Here is a 22,600-nt window from a genome sequence, read left to right on the forward strand (position 1 = left end):
TTGGCTCCATTCGTGCTATGCCACATTAGATTATAGGACTCGAAGGGTCACTTTTTCTTTCCCAAAGGAACCAGTGATAGAGTGGGAAGGACATTCTTTAGCACCCAGAGGGCATTTTATATCCTATCTCAAAGCCCGCAAACTCATTTCTAAAGTTTGCTTATACCACCTTATCCTAGTTAAGGACTCCAATGCTGAGAGTCTTTCTCTTCAATCTGTTCCCATAGTAAAAGAATTCCCAAAAGTCTTTCCAAATGATCTCCCAGGAATACCACCTGATAGGGAGATTGAGTTTGGTATTGATGTGTTTCCAGACACTCATCCTATTTCCATTCTACCATATAGAATGGCTCCTTCAGAACTAAAAGAGTTGAAAGAACAGTTAGCAGATCTCCTAGATAAGGGTTTTATACACCCCAGTGTGTCTCCTTGGGGCGCGCCTGTACTTTTCGTGTGAAAGAAAGATGGTTCCCTTCGTATGTGCATAGACCGAGCCCAAAGTAGGGCAGCCTACATATCTTACCCCCAAAAGAGGAGAAATCAGGTCATGCGTAGTTCTGGCAACTTGTTCTTTTACTTGATTCTGACTTCTTCTTTTCTTTTTTATTGACTCTTTTTCTCTTTGAAACTTTCTGACTCTATTTTTCTTGACACTCTTCTCTTTACTTTCTTTTTGGATATATTTTCTTCTTTTTCTTCTATTTTTTTTGAAATTTTTCTAACTCTATTATTTTGCTCGACACTTTTCTTTTGAGCTTTGCTAACTCTATCTTGATTCCAAAAGAGGGGTATGAAAGAAAATAACACTAAGGCTCAAATGGGGTAAACCAAGGATGACACAATATTTGGATAGCAGAATGAAATGTCTTCATCATATCATTCCTTAAAGATGTTAGTACATAGCATGCAATGTGAAAGTACATGATCAATATCACTTATGACATGTTTTACAACACTAACTTTCCCTGAGCATATGTGCCACCTCTTCTCTATACTTGTCAAACATACAACTCTATATTTGGCGTACATCCCTCACATTGAATGACTCATGCTTTCGTGGAGTTGATTTTCTTTCTGTTCCTCTTGATAGGATCAGCAGACACTGTTTGACCTAATTGAGCTATGTTTTTCAATTGATGACCAAGTTATTCATGTGATTCTCAAAATAATTGCCTTAATTTTCAGAAAAGGCTTCAACTTGTCACCAAATGTCTCAACACTCTACCTATTTTATCAGATGCTTTTCTAAACTTAGCCCTCTGATTCCATGTTTCATGGTTAAATTGGACTTTAAGATCTGGCTGAAAATTTCGCAAGCATGTCATATCACTAGAGTCAACATAAAATGTACTATATAAAGAAAACAAACAAACAACACATATTTAAAACATAGAGGAAAAGAGGCAATTCATTTAATTGAAATAAAAGATAGAAGGGTTTGAACATAAACGACAAAAAGACAAAACAAGATAGATCCCGAACTACAACCCTGAAATAATTCAAAAAATAGAAAAGAAAACTAAACAAACTACCAGACCTCTTCCTAGTAAGGAGAGGGGTGACTTCTTAATTGCTCAGCCTGACGACTTAGCCACTGGTTTGCATATCATCATGGCTAGAACTTCCCTCACTGTTAATGTTCTGCACCATAATTGATCCATCTTGAATCATCTTTTCAATTTCTCTTTTCAAATCTCGACAATCTTCAATACTATGACCCTGAGCATCAGAAGATACGCACATCGTATATTAGGATCAAAATTTCTTAAACGCCGATTAAGAGTGTACACAAGGAGAGGAGTGATTATGCCCCATTGTACCAATCTCTAAAATAAACTGGAACGACTCTCCTATTGGTGTGAAGCTATATCTCGACCTTTGCCTCATTTCATCGTTTGACTTGGATTGAAAATCAGGCTTAGAAGGGTTTTGGTATGTTTGTGGAGTTAGAGGATGACTCTGAGGAGTTGGTGTGTTCAATATGAGGTTGTGCGTTATATACTGGATATGGAGGTGGAGGAGCAGAGTATAATGGATTTTGGGAGTGATTATGTGGAGCTTGGGCATGAACTTGGGTTTTTGCCTGAGAGTGATGACGACGGGGTCTTCTTGACCGTTCCCACTATCCAACTACAATAGCAGATGCATCTTCCTCATTCTTTGTCTCCCCAACACTTCCTGAACCCTTTTGAATTGCTTGAGTAGTCGTTTTCAATGTTGCAAAACTCACAATGCGACCCGTCTTAATTCCCTCTTCTATCATCTCCCCCATTTTAAGGACCTCAATAAATGACTTTCCCAATGCAGGTAACAAGTGTTGATAATATGTTTTATCCTACGCTTGAATAAACACCTATACTATTTTTCTTTCTTTCATTGGCGGTTTTACTCTAGCAACTTATCCGCGCCATCTGATCGCATACTCCCTAAAGATCTCAGTATTCTTCTTCTTCATACTAGTTAGGGATTTCTCGACAAGGATCAACTCCATATTATATTGAAATTGTTGCACAAACTCATTAGCTAGGTCATCCCAACTAATCCACCTGTCAATGTCTTGGTCAAAAAACCATTCCGAAGCTAGGCCTGAAAGACTCTCCCCGAAATAAGCCATGAGTAGTTCTTCCTTCCCTCCAGCGCCCCTTAATTGGTTACAATAGCTTCTCAAATGTGCCACTGGGTCCCCATGTCCGTCATACTTCTCAAACTTTGGCATTTTAAAGCTAGGAGGGAGATTGACACCTGGAAACATGCATAAATCCTTATATGAGACACTTTTGTAACCCCAAGTCCTTGTAAGTTCTTCATATACATTTCCAAACTTCTCAAATTTCTGGTCATTTTTTCTTGTTCTTCTTTTATAACAGGTTTTTCGATATTAAGAGCAAATTCAGGCCGATGAGTGTAGCCATAAGGATAGTCGACTTAAATGTGAGCTCGGGAGCATAATGTTGATCACTTGAAATATTCAATACAGGGTAGCTTTTAGAGTGAGGAATCACAACCGTTGGATTGGCATTAAAAGTAGGAGCTTCAAGCGGGGGTGGCGCAGCAAAAGCATGAACAACAGATGGAGCCGAGTAAGTGGTAGTTTTGTGTTAAGGAGTACGGAAAGGAATATTGGAAGTGTTTGGATATTGTTGCCCCGGAGTAGTCCCTGATGCATGTTGTGGCATGTCAACAAAAATGAGAAATTATGCATGTGACACGGGAGGCAAGCTAGAAAGATATTCCAGATTATCAGTAGGAACTGGATGAGGCAGCAACCCATTAGCCCAAGCTCGATGCATTTCTCTCATTTGTTGCTTTAATTTTTGAATCTCTTCATTAGCTCCTAAATTCTCATTCCCCGAACTCCCTGTCGAATTAGTGGCAACAAACTCGGTATCCTTGTTGGCCATAACTTTCTTTGTAACTTGGTGCACTATGGAGGACCAGCCAAAATGTCACAAACCAACCACCTTAAACTAACTGAACAAAAGAAACATCAAATGCGTTAGAGTTCAATACCTTTTTTCAAAATTCTTTTTTTTATATTTTTTTTCCTTTTAGAAAAGATCACCGAACCCAAGAAGGGAGCCTACGTATCTCACTCCCAAAAGAGGAGAATCAGGTGTGCCTAGTTCGTGAAGTCTTGCCAAAATGGCCAATTGAACTCTTTGTTTTCTTTCTTTATTTTCTTTTTCTCGAAACTTTAAGAAGAAAAGAAAATAACAATTTGTTAAAAGAATTGACGAAAATATTTTTTTGAAATTTTCAGCTTTAACATCCCTATACAAAGTGAAATCTATGATTACCAAAGAAATTTTTTTGGGGGGATTTTCAATTTTAAATTTCATATGAAAATGAAACCTGAACCTATTAAAGGAAATTTTTTTTGCAGTTTTCTGCATATGACACCTACTCTAAATGAAGAGTGAAGAAAATCTTTTTGAATTTTTTTAAATAAGATCAACCAAAAATGAAACCTACGACTATTGAGAAAAATCTTTTTTTTTTTGTATTTTTATTTTCAATACATGTATGAAACACCTACTCTAAATGAAGAGTGAAGAAAATCTTTTTGAATTTTTTAAAATAAGATCCCCAAACCAACAATAGGCTGCCTACGTATCTCACATCCCAAGAGAGGAGAATCAGGGTGTGTAGGTCGTCCAGATTGAACAATTAACGATTATAGAACAAACAAAACCTTGGCTTGAGAGACACGAGTACTCGATGAAAAAAAATGGATTTTTAATTTGATACTTCGTACAAAAATGACACCAACAACCATGAAAGAAAAAAAATTTTGATATTTTTGATATGAAATATACAAAACTTCTATCATCTTTTTGAATTTTTCTTTTATAAAAAGCTCTTATCTAAAAAAAAAACTTTTTGAAATTTTTGAATTATGAATGCATGATACAAGAACAAAAGGAAAATCTTTTTTATGTTTTTGAGAAAATAAGTACGAAAGGTAAAAAATCTTTTTAAATTTTTAAATTGTGAAAGAAAAAAAAATCAAAAGCCATAAAGAACTCTAAAAACTTACGAAACTCTCTTTTTTTTCTTTTCGACTCACTATTCCTTTTCTCTTTTTTCAACACTTTCTTGTCTACACACTTTACTTCTAACACATGCTTTCCCCAAATCGGTCCGTCAAATGACCACGTTACCCTCAAAGATGCAACATTTAGCACGTAGGGATGCTTCAGAGGTGAGTCTCCTACAAAGGACCAAGTGGGTCCCGCTAGATCTCAATATGATGCAGATAAATATGACCTAAAGGTTGACCTACGTTGAAGTTAACTAACAAGGCCGTTCGGGGGAGCATATGGTCGATAGTAGCTGCTTTGCTTTCCACCCACTCCATACGTCCGATGACTCCTCCTCCTAAAATAAGGGTGACTCAACTAGAGTTTGTGTACACGACGTGCACTCCAGGACTTGTTGCAGAAAAAATTGACTCGGGTTATGCACATGATGCCAAATATAAAGTGGTAACACACAAGAGAAATACTATAAACACGTAGCACGTAAGCACTCAACAATGATAAAATAAACACAAACAATAACACAAACAATGTTTATACACTCATAATGTCAAACTAAGCCGATGCAACTCCAAAAATAAGCTCGAATTCTGAAAAATCCCCAGTGGAGTCGCCAGAGCTGTCACACCCCTTTTTTAACTCCAAAAATATTAATTTTTAAGTTCGAAAGGGTTTTTTTTATTATTGAGTGACAAAAAGATGAAAGTTCATTTTGAAAAAGGATTGTTTACATTTTTTATTCAGAGTCGCCACTTGACATAAATCGGGTGTGCTAAGTCACCTTTGGAAATCCTTTTCAAAACAGTCTCTCTAGAAACTGATCCGGGAACAGAGATTCCAGATAAGAAATTTTGTTGACCGAGGGGAAGGTGTTAGGCACCCCTCGATCCCGTGGTTCGACTACGGTAGCTTGGTGGACCATATCGGCTAATTCGACATTAAGAGTGTACAATCCACATAAAAAAAACATACAAACCAATCAATCAAACAAACAATAAACAAACAAACAAATCCAAAATTTAGTGTTCAATCCAATTATAAGCTCCGAAAAAAATACTGAAATAACCTACACTAATCCTAAACTATGCTTTACCCAATGCCGCAGGCCTTGATCACTAGCATCCTTCGCGTACAAAATTCTTCGGGGCATTCCCCGGTGAGTAAATACAAATGACCACGGGGCATTCTCCGGTTAAATGAATACACTTTTCAAATACGATAAACAAAACATTCAACAAATATTTCAAGCATTCCAACAATCCAACAATTCTAAATTTGTGTACCCGAGCCTACTACTTGCCTGCCCGCTCGATGACATATCACGTTCAACATTAACAATGAATAAAAAAAACAATATTCATTTTATCAACTTTCAATTCCCGTTTTCCTCAATTCCATGTCAAACTAATTAACCAATTCTTCAACTATCAAATCCAACATCAACCATATACACACAACAAAAATTCAAATGTGCTAAACAAACAAGTTATTTACACACATAACAAACAACTAAAATTCCAAAAATAGAATAGAGAATGAGATGAGAAATGGACCTCAGTGCTTTATTGATTAACTGATCTTTCCGAATAGAACCGCATCCAAAAGAACTCAACATCGAACCTCAGACCGACGGACCACATCTCAGACTAGCCGTATGAACCCACAACTTGAACAAAAATCCAAACCAGAATCGAACACCGACCACCAGAATCCAAACCCAATTTTCGGTAAAAAATTGAAGACGCGTACAAAACCGAACCCTGATGAGCTACCAACTATATTTCATCCATAAATCAAGAAGAACGATAAGATCTAGGGAATTTTAGGATGGAGCAGGCCGAGACAATAAGCTTGACGTCGATTTCAGCGAGATTTCACCGGAATCCGAAGAGAAACGATCGAACAAGGAATGGAAAACTAATTCCGGTGAGCAAAGTTTCCGGAACAATGACCAACGACCTGAAATTTTCACTCTCTCTCTTAATTTTTCACCCTCTCTACTTGATCGATCCCTTACCTCACTGTATCTTACAAAAAAAATGAAGAACTGAAGAAAAGTGTGATGATCTGTATAATGAATAACACACTATGTCAACAAATTAAAATGAACGGCCAGGAATAGTTTTAATTAAAAAGGTCGCAAGGGCTTAGATTTTGCCAAGTCAGCTGCCAGCACAGCACATGTTTGTTATAAGTTCTAACCAACTTGAGGAGAGAAACTATTCAAAAATTATCGATACTTTTCTCACCTCTCTTCCTTCTTCTAGAATCTCTTCTTCTCTCTCCTTCTCACTCTAATTTCTATCTCTTCTCATTTTGCAGATCCAAGCTATCAATGGAGGCCCCTTATATTAGTTGCTTACATCATTTTAGTGGTTCAGTTCATTGTATTTTGTTTTTGCAATTCAGTTATTAATCAGAAAATTGTCCCACTTTTACTGCTTATTTTGACTAAATTGTTTAGAACTTGCCAATTGGTATCAGAGAAAAGGTTCCAATGGCTGAAGGAACCTGATTTAAACTCTTGGATGAAAAGTTACTGCGACATGATGAACTTCTGGAGGAACTCAATACGACACAAACTGGAATTAAGGGTACGTTAGAGCTTATTTTAGATTGGTTGACAGCTCTGGAGAGGGCACCTCAATCTGCTCCCGAGGTTGTAAATCCTGGGAGGGATGGTTTACTCCTGAATCCTTTGCAGAAAGATCGAGGTCGCCTGCCTATTCCCCCTCCTAAATAGGAATTGCTAGCTTTGAGGGCTCTGAACCCAAGGTATGGCTGCGTAAGTGTGAGAGGTACTTTAATTTGTATAAAAATGCTGATAACCAGAAGGTAGAAGGGGATGCATTATACTTGAATGGGTTAGCTGAAACCTGGTATAACTCACTTGTTTTGAGTAGGGGAGTAGTCTCATGGGTTGAATTTAAGGAGGAATTGTGTATTTGATTTGGGGAAGTTCTGATTGGGGATGTTGTGGAGGAGTTCAACAAACTCTCTCAAACTGGAACTGTGGAGGAATTCCTAGGGAGATTTGAAGACTTGAAGGCTCAGATGATCATAAGGAATCCTGCCCTAAATGAGGCATACTTTCTCTCTAGTTTTATTAGAGCACTGAAAAAGGAAATTAAATTTTGGGTTAAGATGTTCAAACCCACTACATTGAAGTTAGCTATCGAGCAAGATAGATTGCAGGAAAAAGCAATTGAAGCAGCTCAGAAGAAGGCTCCGGTAGTGGTCAAGCCTACTGCAGCACCAGTTGGATCCAATTATTCAAGGCCTACTGTTGTGAACACTACTAAACCCAACACCTTTAGACTTAGCCCTGAGGTATATGATCATAGAAAGATCAACAAACTATGTTTCAGGTGTGGAGAGAAATACTTTTCGGGGCACAACTGTACAATAAAGCAACTGAACTACATGGTAGGTGAAGAAGAATCATTACCACCTGAAGAAATAAAAATTCCTGAACCACCTGATCTTATTATTGAAGGTGAGATACAACAAGAGGTGTTGGAGGCTATTTGTTTGAGTGCACTTTCCGGCAATAATTCAAGGTGTGAACTCCATACTTGTTAAAGGTTCAGTGAAGAATAGGACCCTTGCTGTGTTGATCGATTCAGGTAGTACACATAGTTTTATAGATAAGCAAGCTGTGAGTGATACAGGATTTGTAGCTGAATATGGTGCCCCTATGAAAGTCATGATTGCTGATGGAAACTATGTGATGTGTCACACTACTTGCACGGGTTTTCGCTGGAAAATGGAGGGTAAACATTTTAAGAAACACCCAAGAATTATCAACCTAGGAGTTTATGACTTGGTCTTGGGCAATGACTGGATGAAGAAATACAATCCTACTAAGTTTGATCATGAAAAGAGGTGCGTGACGATTGGTAGAAAGAATAATAAAATAGTATTACATGTTATCCCAATGGATGGAAGCCTGAGTATGATCAGTGGCAGTACAATGGTCAAGCTAATCAAGAAGGGACAACCTCTGATTGCTCATTTATTCATATTAGGGTATGAAATAACAAGAGAATAAGAGATAATAGATGACACTATACAGGAAGTAATCAACAAGTATCGCGCAGTGTTCGTGAAGCCTAAGAATTTGCCTCCAGTTAGACACTTAGACCACTCAATTAACTTGAAACCTAAGGCTGAACCAGTAATCTTAAGACCTTACAGATATAATTACTTCCCGAAGGAGGAACTAGAGAAGCAAGTTGCTGAGATGCTAACCAATGGAATCATTAGTCATAGCCAATCGCATTCTCATCTCCAGCTTTATTGGTCAAAAAGAAAGATAAAACATGGAGATTTTGTATGGATTACAGAGGGTTGAATGAAATTACAATGAAGGATAAGTACCTTATTCCCATTGTGGATGATTTTCTTGATGAGTTACATGGAGCTATAATATTTTCAAAGATAGATTTATGAGCTGGTTACCATCAGATTAGAATAAAAGCTGAAGATGTGTACAAGACATCTTTTAGAACTCACATGGGTCATTATGAGTTCAAGGTGATGCCCTTTGGACTAACCAATGCCCCAACAACATTCCAAGCCCTCATGAATCAGGTATTCAAGCTTTACCTCAGGAAGTTTGTATTGGAATTTTTTGATGATATCCTTATATACATCAAGTCGTTGCATGAGCATGTAGAGCACTTGGTCTTAGTGTTCAATACATTAGTATCCCATTCATTGTATGCAAAAAGGTCCAAATGCTCTTTTGGTCAATCCAAGGTGGAGTACTTAGGACATGTGATCTCTGCTGAGGGTGTATCTACTAACCCGGCTAAGGTAAGAGCAATGATAGAGTGGCCTACTCCTGTTAAGGCTCTTAGGGGTTTCTTGGGACTGACAGGTTACTATAGGAAGTATGTAGACAATTATAGGATCATAAGCAGACCCTTGGTAGATCTATTAAAGAAAAATGCTTTTATATGGACTGATGAAGCTGATCAAGAATTTTCATCCTTAAATATAGCAATGTCTATTGCTCCAGTGTTAGCTTTACTGGACTATAATAAAGAATTTACAGTTGAAATTGATGCTTGTCATTCTGGGATTGGGGTTGTTCTCTTACAAAAGGGCAAACCTGTAGCTTATTTCAGTAAGGTATTGGCTGCTAAATACAGAGATAAGTCTATTTATGAGAAAGAATATATGGATTTACTGAATGCAGTAGACAAATGGAGATATTACTTGCAATATAAACACTTTGTAGTCAAGACTGACCATCATAGTCTCAAATATTTGTTGGAAAAAAGGGTCACTACAACAGTACAACAGAGGAGGTTAACTAAGCTTTTGGGACTTGATTATGAAGTACAATATAAAAAGAGGACAGAAAATAGAGTAGTTGATGCTCTCTCAAGACAACAAGAAGGGGTAGTTCATACTAATGAGGCTCATCTTAATGCAATAAGTCTGACAATTCCATTATGGGTGCAAGAAATTGTGGAAAGCTATAAAGATGATCCCATAGCTATGGAGTTGATAACTCAACTCTCAATCGATAATTCTGGCCCTAATCTATGGCATTTTGGTGCAGGAATACTAAAGAAGAAGGGAAAGATCTATGTGGGATCAACTGGAGGTTTAAGGCTACAATTGATTCACATCTTTCACAATTCTAATTTAGGTGGCCACTCAGGTCAGCTTGGTACTCTTAAAAGACTATCCCAACTCTTCTGTTGGCCCTTAATGAAGCAAATGGTGATACAAGTAGTATCTGAATGTGATGTTTGTTAGAAAAGCAAGGATGAGAATGTGCCCTACCAGGCTTACTACAACCCCTTCCCATTCCTGATCATGGAAACATATACGTATGGACTTTTTGAAGGGTTGCCTAAGTCTAAAGGTAAGGATGTCATTTTTGTGGTGGTTGACAAGTTTATAAAATCTGCTCACTTTATAGCATTATCCCAGCCTTTCACTGCCTCATAAGTTACTGAAAAGTTTTGGAAAAGAGTTCATACTCTCCATGGTACCCCTGAATCCATCATTCCTGACAGAGATAGAGTCTTTATGAGTCGCTTTTGGCAAGCTCTTTGCAAATTGAGTGGGACTCAGCTTCTGTATAGCTCAGCCTACCATCCTCAAATAAATGGACAGACCGGGAGAGTCAATAGGTGCATCGAGAACTACTTAAGATGTATGACAAGTCAAAGACCTCATCAATGGAAACTATGGCTTCATTTCCTGAATGGTGGTACACTACTAACTACCACACTAGCTTACAATGCACTCTCTTTGAGGCTTTGTATGGTTACTTCCCTCCTCAACTATCGATGGGTCCCTTACTAGATACCATTATGCCTGTTGTTGATGATGTTATTATGAAAAGACAGCAAATGCAACAGTTACTCAAGGACAATCTCCTCAAAGCTCAGGAGAAGATGAAGTATTATGCTGAGAATTTCAGGTTTGTGATATGGTATATCTCAAGCTACAGCCCTATCAATAATCCTCTATAGCTCTGAGGAAGATTTTAAAGCTCAGCTCCAAGTACTATGGCCCTTACGAAATCATCAGTAAGATTGGACTAGTTGCTTATAAACTACAGTTACCGGCTGAAGCTAAGGTTCACCCAGTTTTTTGTGTCTCTTTGCTTAAGAAAAAGGTAGGGTCTAAAGTGGTGGTTCAATCTGCTCTTCCAATGACTACAGATGATGGACAGTTTTTAGTGAAACCCGTCGCAGTTCTGCAACGACAAATGGCTAAGAAGGGCAACACTGCAGCTGGGAAGGTGCTCATACAGTGGTCCAACCTCTACCTGGGAGGATTTTGATTTCATATGAGCTAAATTTTGTGAATTTCATCCTTGAGGACAAGGATGTTTTGCAGAGGAAGGATATGTGATGATCTGTATAGTGAATAACACACTATGTCAACAAATTAAAATGAACGGCCAGGAATAGTTTTAATTAAAAAGGTTGCAAGGGCTTAGATATTACCAAGTCAGCTGCCAGCACAGCACATGTTTGTTATAAGTTCTAACCAACTTGAGGGGAGAGACTATTCAGAAATTATCGGTACTTTTCTCACCTCTCTTCCTTCTTCCAGAATCTCATCTTCTCTCTCTTTCTCACTCTAATTTATATCTCTTCTCATTCTGCAGATCCAAGCTATCAATGGAGGCCCCTTAGATTAGTTGCTTACGTCATTTTAGTGGTTCAGTTCGTTGTATTTTTCTTTTTGCAATTCAGTTATTAATTAGAAAATCCAGAAAATTGTCCCACTTTTTACTGATTATTTCGACTAAATTGTTTAGAAATTGACAAAAAGAAATAGTATTTTTCTCTTTCTCGTTCTCTCTCTGCTACTCTCTCTCTCTTCTCGATCTATTCTCTTTTATCTGTGTGTGTGTTTGTGAGATGTTGTGAGGTGAGTGGTCCTTGTGGGAGTGATGATGGGTTTGCGATGGAGAAGAAAAGGAGAGGAGAATCTGCTCTCAAAAATGGCATTTTTGAAGCCAGACCCAGGAAGGAAAAAATGGCTCTTTTCAGAGGTTAAAGAATGATGATAATGGGTGTGATTATCTTCCCGTGGATGTTTTAGTGTATGAATTCTGTGCGTTCTCCATGGATGAATCCAAATGGAATCCCCTTGTGTATTCTATATAATGAAAAAAAGAATCCCCTCAAGATCATAATGACCTCCTTTCTTTTATGCTTTTATGATGAGAATGATGACAAAATGGGTCCCCTCCTCTGTCCTGGAAGGTTCCTCCTTTGTCTTTTTTTGTCAATTTGTTAACAAAGTGGAATAAAATATGAGGGGTAGGGTAGTGAGGTGGTATGGGATAGGGTATAGGATAAAGTTTGTTAGGATAAGGTTAGGGATTTATTGAATTTTTGTTATTTTTATATTTTTATGGGGTATAATTACATGGGTGAGGGTACACAGCAGGATAAAGTAAAAAATGGGTAAAAACGATATCGGGGAGGGACGAAATTAGGTGTCTACATCATGCCCCCTATGAATGTAAATATGAAGTGTTTTCAGACAAAGAAGTAGACAACAAGACAGAATTTTGTACTGACCATGATTCAAAGGAAGAAACAGAAAGAAGAAGAACAACCGAGTTCTGACTTAAGCCATCCTACCCACCCAAGTTATGGAGGAATCAAGTGACGGTGTCTCAAAGGATTGGAAGGAAATGGACTATACCGAGTTGGAGAGTCGAGTGAGGTTCCATCGAGGTTCATGGGAAAGACTTAACTCAATGGAGAAGAATTGTAGATAAAATAAAGGAGAAGCCAACATCAGAAATTGTTGAAAAACTCAAAATAAGTTATGATGGGTTACAGCCCGAAGAGCAAAAGATGTTCTTGGATATGGCATGTTTCTTCAGAGGATATGATAAAACTGAAGTCCTACAAATCCTCGGCAGCTATAATAATGGAACTGAATGCGGATTGGATGTCCTAGTTGACAAATCTCTTGTGTTCATCTCTGGAGATGATAGGCTTGAAATGCATGACTTGATTGAAGATATGGTAGATATGTCGTGAAAATGCAGAAAGAATTGGGAGAACCTAGCAGAATATGGGACATTGAAGATTTCGAAGAAGTTATGCTGAACAATACAGTAAGTAGACTAAACAATGTTTAACTTCATCCCTACCTCTCCTTCGAGGTAGTGGTATGGACTGCGCACATTTTACCCTCTTGTTGTTGTTATTTTCAGGACTAATGATCTTTTTTATCAGGAGACAAAAGCAATGGAATCAATCTGGCTGGAAAATGACAGCGTTAAAAAGCTATTTTTTAGCAAAGAAGTCATGAAAAATATAAAAAGGCTTAAACTATTATACATCAACAAATTTGATACACATGATACCATTGAGTACCTGCCCAAGAGCTTGGGTTGGATTCAGATTTTTGGATATCCTTGGGAATCGTTGCCAGAAGATTTTGAACCCAAAACACTTGTTCATCTTGATCTCTTCCAAGGTTCGCTGCATCATTTATTGTTTGAAACAAAGGTACAATTGTTCAGACCTCTCTGTAACGTCACCTCATTATAACGGCATTTCACTTATAGCAACCTGATTTTTCATGTTATATTTTACTTTTCTACAAAAGTTGGAATTTTGAATGTCTATGTATTACGCCTTTTTATGTACAAACGCTACGCCTTTTATGTATAATAAGAAATATTTGTTATTGTGTGTCCTGAATTGCAGCATTTACCGTGTCTACGAAAGCTAAATCTCAGCCGCTCACGAAACCTGATGCAAACACCAGATTTCAGGGCGATGCCAAATTTGGAGCATTTGTATTTGGTGTCCTGTATGAATCTTACAGAGGTTCACCATTCCCTTGGAAATTGCAGTAAACTCATCCACTTAAGTTTGAATTGTTGTAAAAGCCTTAAGAGGTTTCCATGTGTTAGTGGGGAATCTCTTGAATATCTGGATCTGGAGAAGTGCTATAGTTTAGAGAAATTTCCAGAAATGATCGGAGAAGTGAAGCCCTCTTCTAATCAGTACCGAATTCATATTACCAGGGGAGTGCTCCGTTTGAAAAAGATGAAAAATCTTGTAGCTTTTCCAAGCAGCATTTGTAAGTTGAAAGTTGACAGCTTGCCAGAAGAGATAGGTGATTTAGAAAACTTGGAGGAGCTTGATGCTAGATTTACTCTAATTTCAAGACCTCCATCTTCCATCATCCGCTTGAACAAGCTTAAATTCTTGAGTTTCGAAAAAAACAAAAAGAAGCACTCTTCTACTGAGTACCTAACTCGGGGAGTGTTATTTGTGTTCCCTCGGGTGAACAAAGGGTTACGCTCCTTGAAAATTCTGAATCTCTGTCACTGTAATCTAATACGTGAAGGACTTCTGGAAGACATTGGATGCTTACATTCTTTGGAAGAGTTAACACTTAGCGGAAATAATTTTGAGTATTTTCCTCAAAGCATAGCCCAACTTGGTGCTCTTCGATTCTTGGACTTATCACATTGCAAGAAGATTAATTTTGAACTTATCGTGGGGATGAAAAACGTGGAGACTTTGAATCTCGGTTGCTGCAATCTAATAGATGGAGAGCTTCCGGATGACATTGGATGCTTATCCTCTTTGAAAGAGTTGAATCTCAATGGAAATAATTTTGGGCATTTGCCTCGAAGCATAGCCCAACTTGGTGCTCTTCAATGCTTGGACGTATCACATTGCAAGAGACTTACACAGCTGCCAGAATTTCCAGTTCAATTAGATACAACAGAATCAGATTGGACAAATTATTGGATCTGTAATTCGTTATTTCAGAATATCTCATTATTGCAGCACGACATCTCTGCTTCAGACTCCTCGTCACTAAGAGTGATTACAGGTTGGCAGTGACATGGGATACCAATGTTTCCATACCAGGGAATTGTTGGTGTACCATTCAATTTGCCTAAGAATTGGTACATACATGATAGCTTCTTGGGATTTGCTGTATGTTACTATGGCATATTAACTAACTTCATAGCTCACTTGATTCACTTATCTGATGATGGGATGTCGTGCATCACCCGCAAACTTGTCTTATCCAACCATTCAGAATATTCTCCAAATGGTGTTCATTTTTTCTTGATACCTTTTGCTGGTTTATGGGATATATCTAACACAAATGGAACAACACCAAATGACTATAGGCACATCATGTTATCTTCCTCGAAAAAAAAAATGAATGTATATTTCATTTGTTGTATAAAGATGAACTAGGCGTTTAGTCCTTGTTGCAAATTAGGGAAAATAATGATGAACATTGCCTTGGGACAAGGAGGAGCAGATTTGATTATAGTGAACACCATGATGAAGCCAGTTGCTCCTCTTCTAAGCAACAAGTAGATGCACTTTGCAGCAACATCAACTGCCAGGAATATAGTAAGTAATTGTTTTCTTTTTGTTGTTAGCTGCAAAATCTTTTCCAAAACTGATCAATTTTTTCTTTCCTTTTTCCCTCTTTGTTTCCCCTATTGGCAGGAGCTCATCGATGGGTGATTTACATTTCATCTTGTCTCCATTTATGCTGGATTAATGAAGGTAAGTTAAAGAGTAACAACAAGTGTTGAATTTTTTATGCTCAAATCAGATCCTGGAATCATGCGATATTAACTCAAGTAGCACTCCCTAATCAATTATTTGATTAAATAAATTATGTTGTTTCTTTAACTAGTTAGCACCTTTTCAGTGAGAATCAAGGACTAGGATTTCTCCTCGGCAATCAATTATCATATTCGTTTTGAAGTATCATGGTTTTTTTAAACAGATGAATACTTCAATGCTATTTCCTTTGTTCTTATTTTCTTGTCAAGGTAATGATCATGCTCTAACTTTAGTAACACACTTTTGCTACATGTGGGGTACTTCCTTATATCATCATTCCTTAAAACTACTCTCGTGTACTCTCCATTAGAAGCTGATGCTCACCTTTCTACTTGCGAAATAATTTGCATTAGTAGATGAGGATGCATGCCTCTGCAGAGAAAAGGCAAAGTGCTATTACATCAGATAAATGACGAACCGCTAGCTGTGGTTTAGTTAAGGTCTTATCATCTGTCAAATTTCTAGCAAAAACATTGAGCGCTAGATAGTTAAGCAAAAAAGTTACTTTGCAGCTCTTTGCTCTCAAGACTCTTCGCACTAATTAATGATTCAATCTGATGTTGTGATCGCTCCTTTTCGATTAGGAATAGGCAGTTTTTTAAATCTTATGGTCTGCTGTCTTCTTGACTTGTAAGTGGTTCTAACAATATTTTTGCTCTGGTTTTTGTTTACTTTTGCAGAGCAAACTGAGAAGCGAAGATGCTACTTTGAGAATACAACAGACGAAATAGACTCTTGGCATGAGAAAGAGATTCATGAAAGAACTTGGGTACGCGATAATTCATTCTTTTAAAACATAATCACATTTCCATTTGCTGATAAGCAGCTTGTCCAAAATCCAATTTCAGATGAATATGTGCAAAACAAGAAAACTTTGCCATAACAGGTGGATGAAAGAAGCATTGAAACTACTAGTAAGTTCCCTCACATCAAAGACCCAATGGAGCAAAGAAGCATTTCCAGTAGTCAAACATACCTCTACTGATAGAGCAACTATTCTTCCATCAGGATGTAGAGCTCAAATACTTTCTCCGCCACCACCAAGTTTACCGAAGTAGCATACTTCTTTATTGATTCCGATCTGCGTGTGGTAGCAATACGAAGTAAGTTTGTTATCTCAGAATTAGAGTTGTGTGACATAGCAGAGAATTAGAATCAAACAAGATGAACATGGACATAGCTATAGAAACACTAATTCTGGAAATAGCTGAGTCAAATTACTATTGGATTTTCTTTCGGAGGGATGGGCATTATTGGTTTTTGGACTTTTGGAGGGAGGTGATTCGACGGGATATAGAGCAATTACAGCTTATCGAGGACATGCCCTAGATGGGAAGGTGTGGAGAACACATGTTAGGGTAGAAGGGTAGTAGGAAGGTGTGTTTTAATTTGTTTTTGTTGTCTGTACTAACAGTCGTCGTGCTATGCTTGTGGTTTTTTGTTGTTGGAGTTTTGATGATGTTTGTTGTTTTGGGTAGATTGAGGATATTATTATTTGGTGGTAGTCTGGTTATAGTCATTATCTGCTGTTGTACTACTACTTATTGCTTGTTTCTCATACTAGTGGTGGACACGTGCGTTCATCGGGAGTCCAAAGTAAGCAGTATTTATACATTGGCTTTAGGCTTAGAAGCAAAGTCTTTCTAGTAGTAAGTTTAATCAAGTAGTGGCATGTGTAAATACCATCCCCCAACAGTCAGTGGCAAAGCCACATCAACTGAAGGTTGGTCAAATGAACATCCTTTGTCGCTAAATTATATTGTATGTATAGAAAATTTGACTGCATATATACAGTGATGTTGGAAACTTACTGCATATTGTTAGCATTCTTTGATTGTTCATTTAACATATTGGTTGGAAGTCTCATCAAGATGAAAACACTTAATTAGTAGGTTGTGAGATTGTAGTTTTATTGAAAATATTATTATGCACTCACAACAGTAAGGGCCAGAAGGTCTTGTGCACAAAGCATCTCGTGTTGCGAGGTTTGGGAAAGGGTGCACCCTAAGGTGGTGACATTATACAGCAGCAGAGCCAGAAATTTCGTATAAGATGTTCAAGATTTAATATGTGTATAAGTAGTAACTTTTAACCTATATAGTATTGAAACATCATGTATCAAATTAGTTAGTAGTTAGAAGTGTAATTAGAATTTATGTTTCAGCAGTTCTGTTTATTTAGGACTAGTCTAGTTTAGTTAGTTTAGGACTCGTCTTAGTTTACCTGCAACTCTATTTAATACGCTTTCTGCTTCATTAATAAAACATCTTCTTTCCAGCACTTGTTCTGCGTTTATATATAGTTCTTACAATTTTCTATATATATATAACAAAGAGTTGAGGATCAAAAACACCATCATTTAGATAGGAAAAATGAATAACTGATAGTTAATGTGTGTTTCGATAAATATTTGTTAATTGTTAAGATAGTAAACTCACACATTTAGTAGTCAACATGTGTTTCGATAAATATTTGTTAATTGTTAAGATAGTAAACTCACACATTTAGTAGTCAGGTATGAACCTAAAAAAAATTGAGATATTTCATGCTATGTTTTTTTATTTATAACAAACTAAGGTCTAAAATATCATTAGCTTTGGAAAAGTAGAATTAGAGAGAAGAACAATAAAAGATGACAATCAGATTCGGCCAAAGCCACTAGCTTTGCCGTAAAAATTCATTGAATATGCATATAGTGTTAATTTAGAAATCATAACTTAAAAGTAATAGAATTCAGAACTCATAAACTTCAAATCTTGACTCGCCTAACATGAGATTGTTTTTTCTCAATTAAGTTAAAATTTCTTTTATATGCATTTCTTTCTTTAATTTCCTTAAGGTCAAATGGCTTAGCCCTTTCATGTGGCATACATTTAGTGCAACAATATAATAAGATACAAGGTCAATAATGTCATAATATAAATATCTAAAAGGGCTACAAAGTAATTTCATAGAACTAGGGTTTTCTAAGTGTTATAAACACAGCCTCCAAACTATATTATAGTAGGGAATAACATCAATGTATGTATCTATATATACCTAGCAACTTTTTTGAAAACTCACACAAACTCATACTCATTTTTTTCCATTTTCTTTTTTATTTTACTCTTAGCAATTGTTTTGATTTATAGCCTTTGTATGTCAAAGTTTCGATAGCACCTGAATAGATTCAGGTTCGTATGAAAACTATGACATACTTTAAAGGATGACATGCACAAGGTGCAAAGCTTGGATTTCCACGAAGGGGTTCAAAATTTGAAATAGAAATTAATTGAAAGAGATTCGACATCTATTATATATACATAAAATATAATTTTAGTGATTTATAAACAATATAATTTTCTGTCGATAGAGGTATAAAATAATATAATGTATATACATAAAATATACAAAGGCCACCCGCCACTGAATATATAATTGTTTTTAATAATATTATGATAGTATGTAGATTTTGAAGACACTAGATCTACTTCAACTTGCAGCATTTTATTCAGAAGCCACACTCTCTTTGAACTTATTTGGTAAGAACATAATTTATTACTAATTGTTTCTCATTATTATTTGGTAGGAATTAATTAAATTATCATAATATATAGTAAGGCTACAAATGTAATTATACATAACTAGGGTTTTCTAAGTGGTACAAAGACAGCCTCCAAAATGTTCTATTTGGGTATAAATTCAACGGCCAAGATTTTCTTTAACATTACCCAATATATCTATATAAACACTAGCCACTTTTTGAAGCCTGACATCAATTCATAGCCATTTTTGTTCTTTTTTTTTTTTTTTTTGCAGCTTTTTGATAGCCTTTGTATGTCAAAGTTTGCGAACACACCTGAATCGTAAAAAAAATTTTAAATATTTTTTAAATACTTTTATCGATTCAGGTTTGTATGCAAACTATGATATATTTCAAAGGATGATATATGTAAGTGCAAGATTTCTTTTTTTATGGTGAGATTTAAACTTTTTAATCTTTTATGATTTTTAGGCACTTAGTTTGTTGACGATTAGGTCAAACTATGCAGATCTTGAATCCACTCTTTTTTTGGTTTCCCATTTGGACTCTTTTTTTTGGTTTCTCATTTGGTGTTCGGTGTCCACATTGGACCCCGACCAATTCAAATCGCGCATTGTAGGGCCATTAAGGTGGGTGGCAACGCTCTTAACCGAGTTTTCTTCATACAACCCTCGACCTCTGGTTAAGGGTGGAGCAGCCCTATCCATTGCACCACAACCCATGTTGGTCGAACCCTCGACCTTTGTTAAGGGTGGAGCAGACCCATCCACTACACCACAACTCATGTTGGTGAATCCACTCTTTTACGATAGCCTTAATTTTCTATACTTCTCTTTTTCTTTTCTTTTTTAATGTGTTTGTCAAGTTTTGGTGTTCAGACTTCAATTTATTAATTAAAAAAATAAGAATCAATTACGGATAGATTTTATTACTAATTGGGGAAAATCCATTGCTAATCTTATTTAATAATGAATTATCAAATAAATTATGTAATCTATATAATAGATTAAAGTTTTGTTACAACAAGGTGATAGTTAAAGAATCATCAAAAAAAAGAAATATACCGGTTGGTAGAGCATATATATCCTGACTTTTTAATATGTATTATTTATTAGATGGTGAGGATATATATACACTATTTATTATATGGGAAGACTATATATGCATCACTTTTTGAACCAGGCAAATTGAAGTTGATGGGATATATTTTATATTTGACCCTTTCCTATCTTTTAATGATTTTAAATTCCAATTACAATTGGGTATGGCTATGAATATCAATTCATGCTAGTTTGTAAGAGTTTGTTTTTGTATGAAAGACTAATTAGTTTAATTGAGATAATTTGAAATAATAGATAACGGGCTAATAGGCAGAAATCAGAAAAGATCATGTATAATGGTAGCGACAGTAATAACAAGTAACAAATAGAAAGTAAAAATATCTCATATACTGAAACAAGGAGTGGAAAAGGACCAAATACACAAAAGAATTATTCCCAAGACCTGATAAGGTCGGTACTGGAGCCACTACTAACAGGCACTCAGAGTACTAGATAAAATCTAAAATGTACACAATATACACAAGCAATTTCGAGTGCAAAAGACTAGCTAGAGTAGATAGAGGAGGAACAACCTCGAACGATAGCAAGCTCGCCATGCCGGATCTGCATCAGGAAAAAGATGCAGAAGTGTAGTATGAGTACCAAAGCAACGGGTACTTAGTAGGCATCATCAGTCGACTGATCCCAATACAGAAAAGGTATAACTACAATTCCAGGCGTAATCTGAGTCATCAGTAAATATGGATGGAAAGGTAAACAACTACCAAGCTACGCAATTGTTGTAAAGGAATAAACTTATGCGATACAGGAAAATAAATAATGCAGTAATAATAGACAAACAAAACATAACCTAACTGGGCCCCCATAAGCCCGCTAGGCACACTGAAAGACAATTAATCCAACCGTACCCCCATAAGTCGGTGGGACACACAAGTAATGAAAATAAACATAAACAATCTATACTGCGCTGATCCACATAAATCATGATAGTCATCCAAATGTGCAATGGACTTGAACTGACACCAATGGGTAGTAAAGAGAGGCCAAATATATAGAACTCATAATCAGATGCCGGACTCGAACCGAAACTCATGGTAATCATAATAATCACTTGCCGGACTCAAACCGAAACTCATAGTAACCATAATAATCATTTGCTGGACTCGAACCGAGACTCATAGTAATCATAATAATCATTTGTCGGACTCGAACCGGAACTCATAATAGCCATAATAATCAAATACCGGACTTGAACCAGAACTCATTGTAGCAATAATGATCAAATGCCGGACTCGAACCGGAACTCCCAATAGCAATAATAATCAAATACCGGACTCGAACCGAAATTCATAATAGCAATAATAATCAAATGCCTGACTCGAACCGGAACTCATCGGTAGTATTAAAATCCATACCATATCATAACAATGTCAACGTCCAAATATTCATCCGCCAATCTTAATTAAAAAGGGATAAATTCAAGATTTTGTAATTTAGTTCCACGTCCTAACGTAATAGATGTTATATTATGTTAAAAGATAGTATTCTAACATTTACTAGAACGGGATTCCAATCCAAATAAATAAGACATATTTATTCAAAACTCGCATAATAGTTCACAATTTCGATACATAAGCTCAATAAAGTAGGACAAATCTAACCTAGCTGGACTTCCGCGAAACTTCCAGATAACACAACTAAAACACGAGCCTGGACATGATGATATGGATAATTTATTTTTCCTTTGATTCTCTTCTTTTTTCACGACCCCCACTGGATCATAAAGCCATAAGCGTAAAAACAGAGAGTAGTAATTAGAGAAAACTGGTTCTCTTTCCTTTTTGACTTATAGTGGCCAAGAAGAAAGTTACATTTAACTTACTTTAATAATTTTGCCACCCACACAGATCTTAATTGCTGGCCACAAAAGAAACTTTAACGCACAAGGTCCATCCCTTCACTTCCACGTGGAAGTAGATGGAGCATAAATTCATTTTCAATTGCTCTGTTATATATATTCAGATATTACATAAGTTTTTGATAAAATAATTATAATATTTTGAATATATTATAATTAATCGAAAATTATTTTAACAAAAACTTTATTATAAAATAATAATATTTTAAAATTTCTAAATTTACTATTTCTGTTTAAAATATTAATAAATCATAAAAATCTATTATAAAGTGATATAAATATATCAAAGAATTTTACTAATATTGAAAATATTCTAAAAGGGTACTAAATTATATTTCTACCAAATATCAAATTAAATTAAATAATCAACGATACATTTAGTTAGTACTAAAATTATATGAAAATACAAGAAAATGACCGCAAGGATCATTACACAAGTTTTG

General features: G+C 36.2%; 1 long non-coding RNA gene and 1 pseudogene across 1 annotated transcript; one reads left to right on the forward strand and one right to left on the reverse strand.

Annotated features, from left to right (window-relative positions):
- Window positions 1–11,299: 11,299 nt before the first annotated feature.
- On the forward strand, window positions 11,300–17,112 carry LOC124889267 (annotated as a pseudogene).
- Window positions 17,113–20,606: 3,494 nt separating this feature from the next.
- LOC124889268 lies at window positions 20,607–22,221 on the reverse strand. The gene is made up of 2 exons (XR_007048108.1): window positions 21,901–22,221; window positions 20,607–20,842 (listed from the first exon to the last, which is right to left on the reverse strand). It is a non-coding gene; the product is annotated as an uncharacterized LOC124889268 (long non-coding RNA).
- Window positions 22,222–22,600: the final 379 nt, after the last annotated feature.

The sequence above is a fragment of the Capsicum annuum genome, chromosome 12 (genome assembly GCF_002878395.1).
Source record: "Capsicum annuum cultivar UCD-10X-F1 chromosome 12, UCD10Xv1.1, whole genome shotgun sequence".
In the NCBI taxonomy this organism is placed as follows: Eukaryota; Viridiplantae; Streptophyta; class Magnoliopsida; order Solanales; family Solanaceae; genus Capsicum; species Capsicum annuum.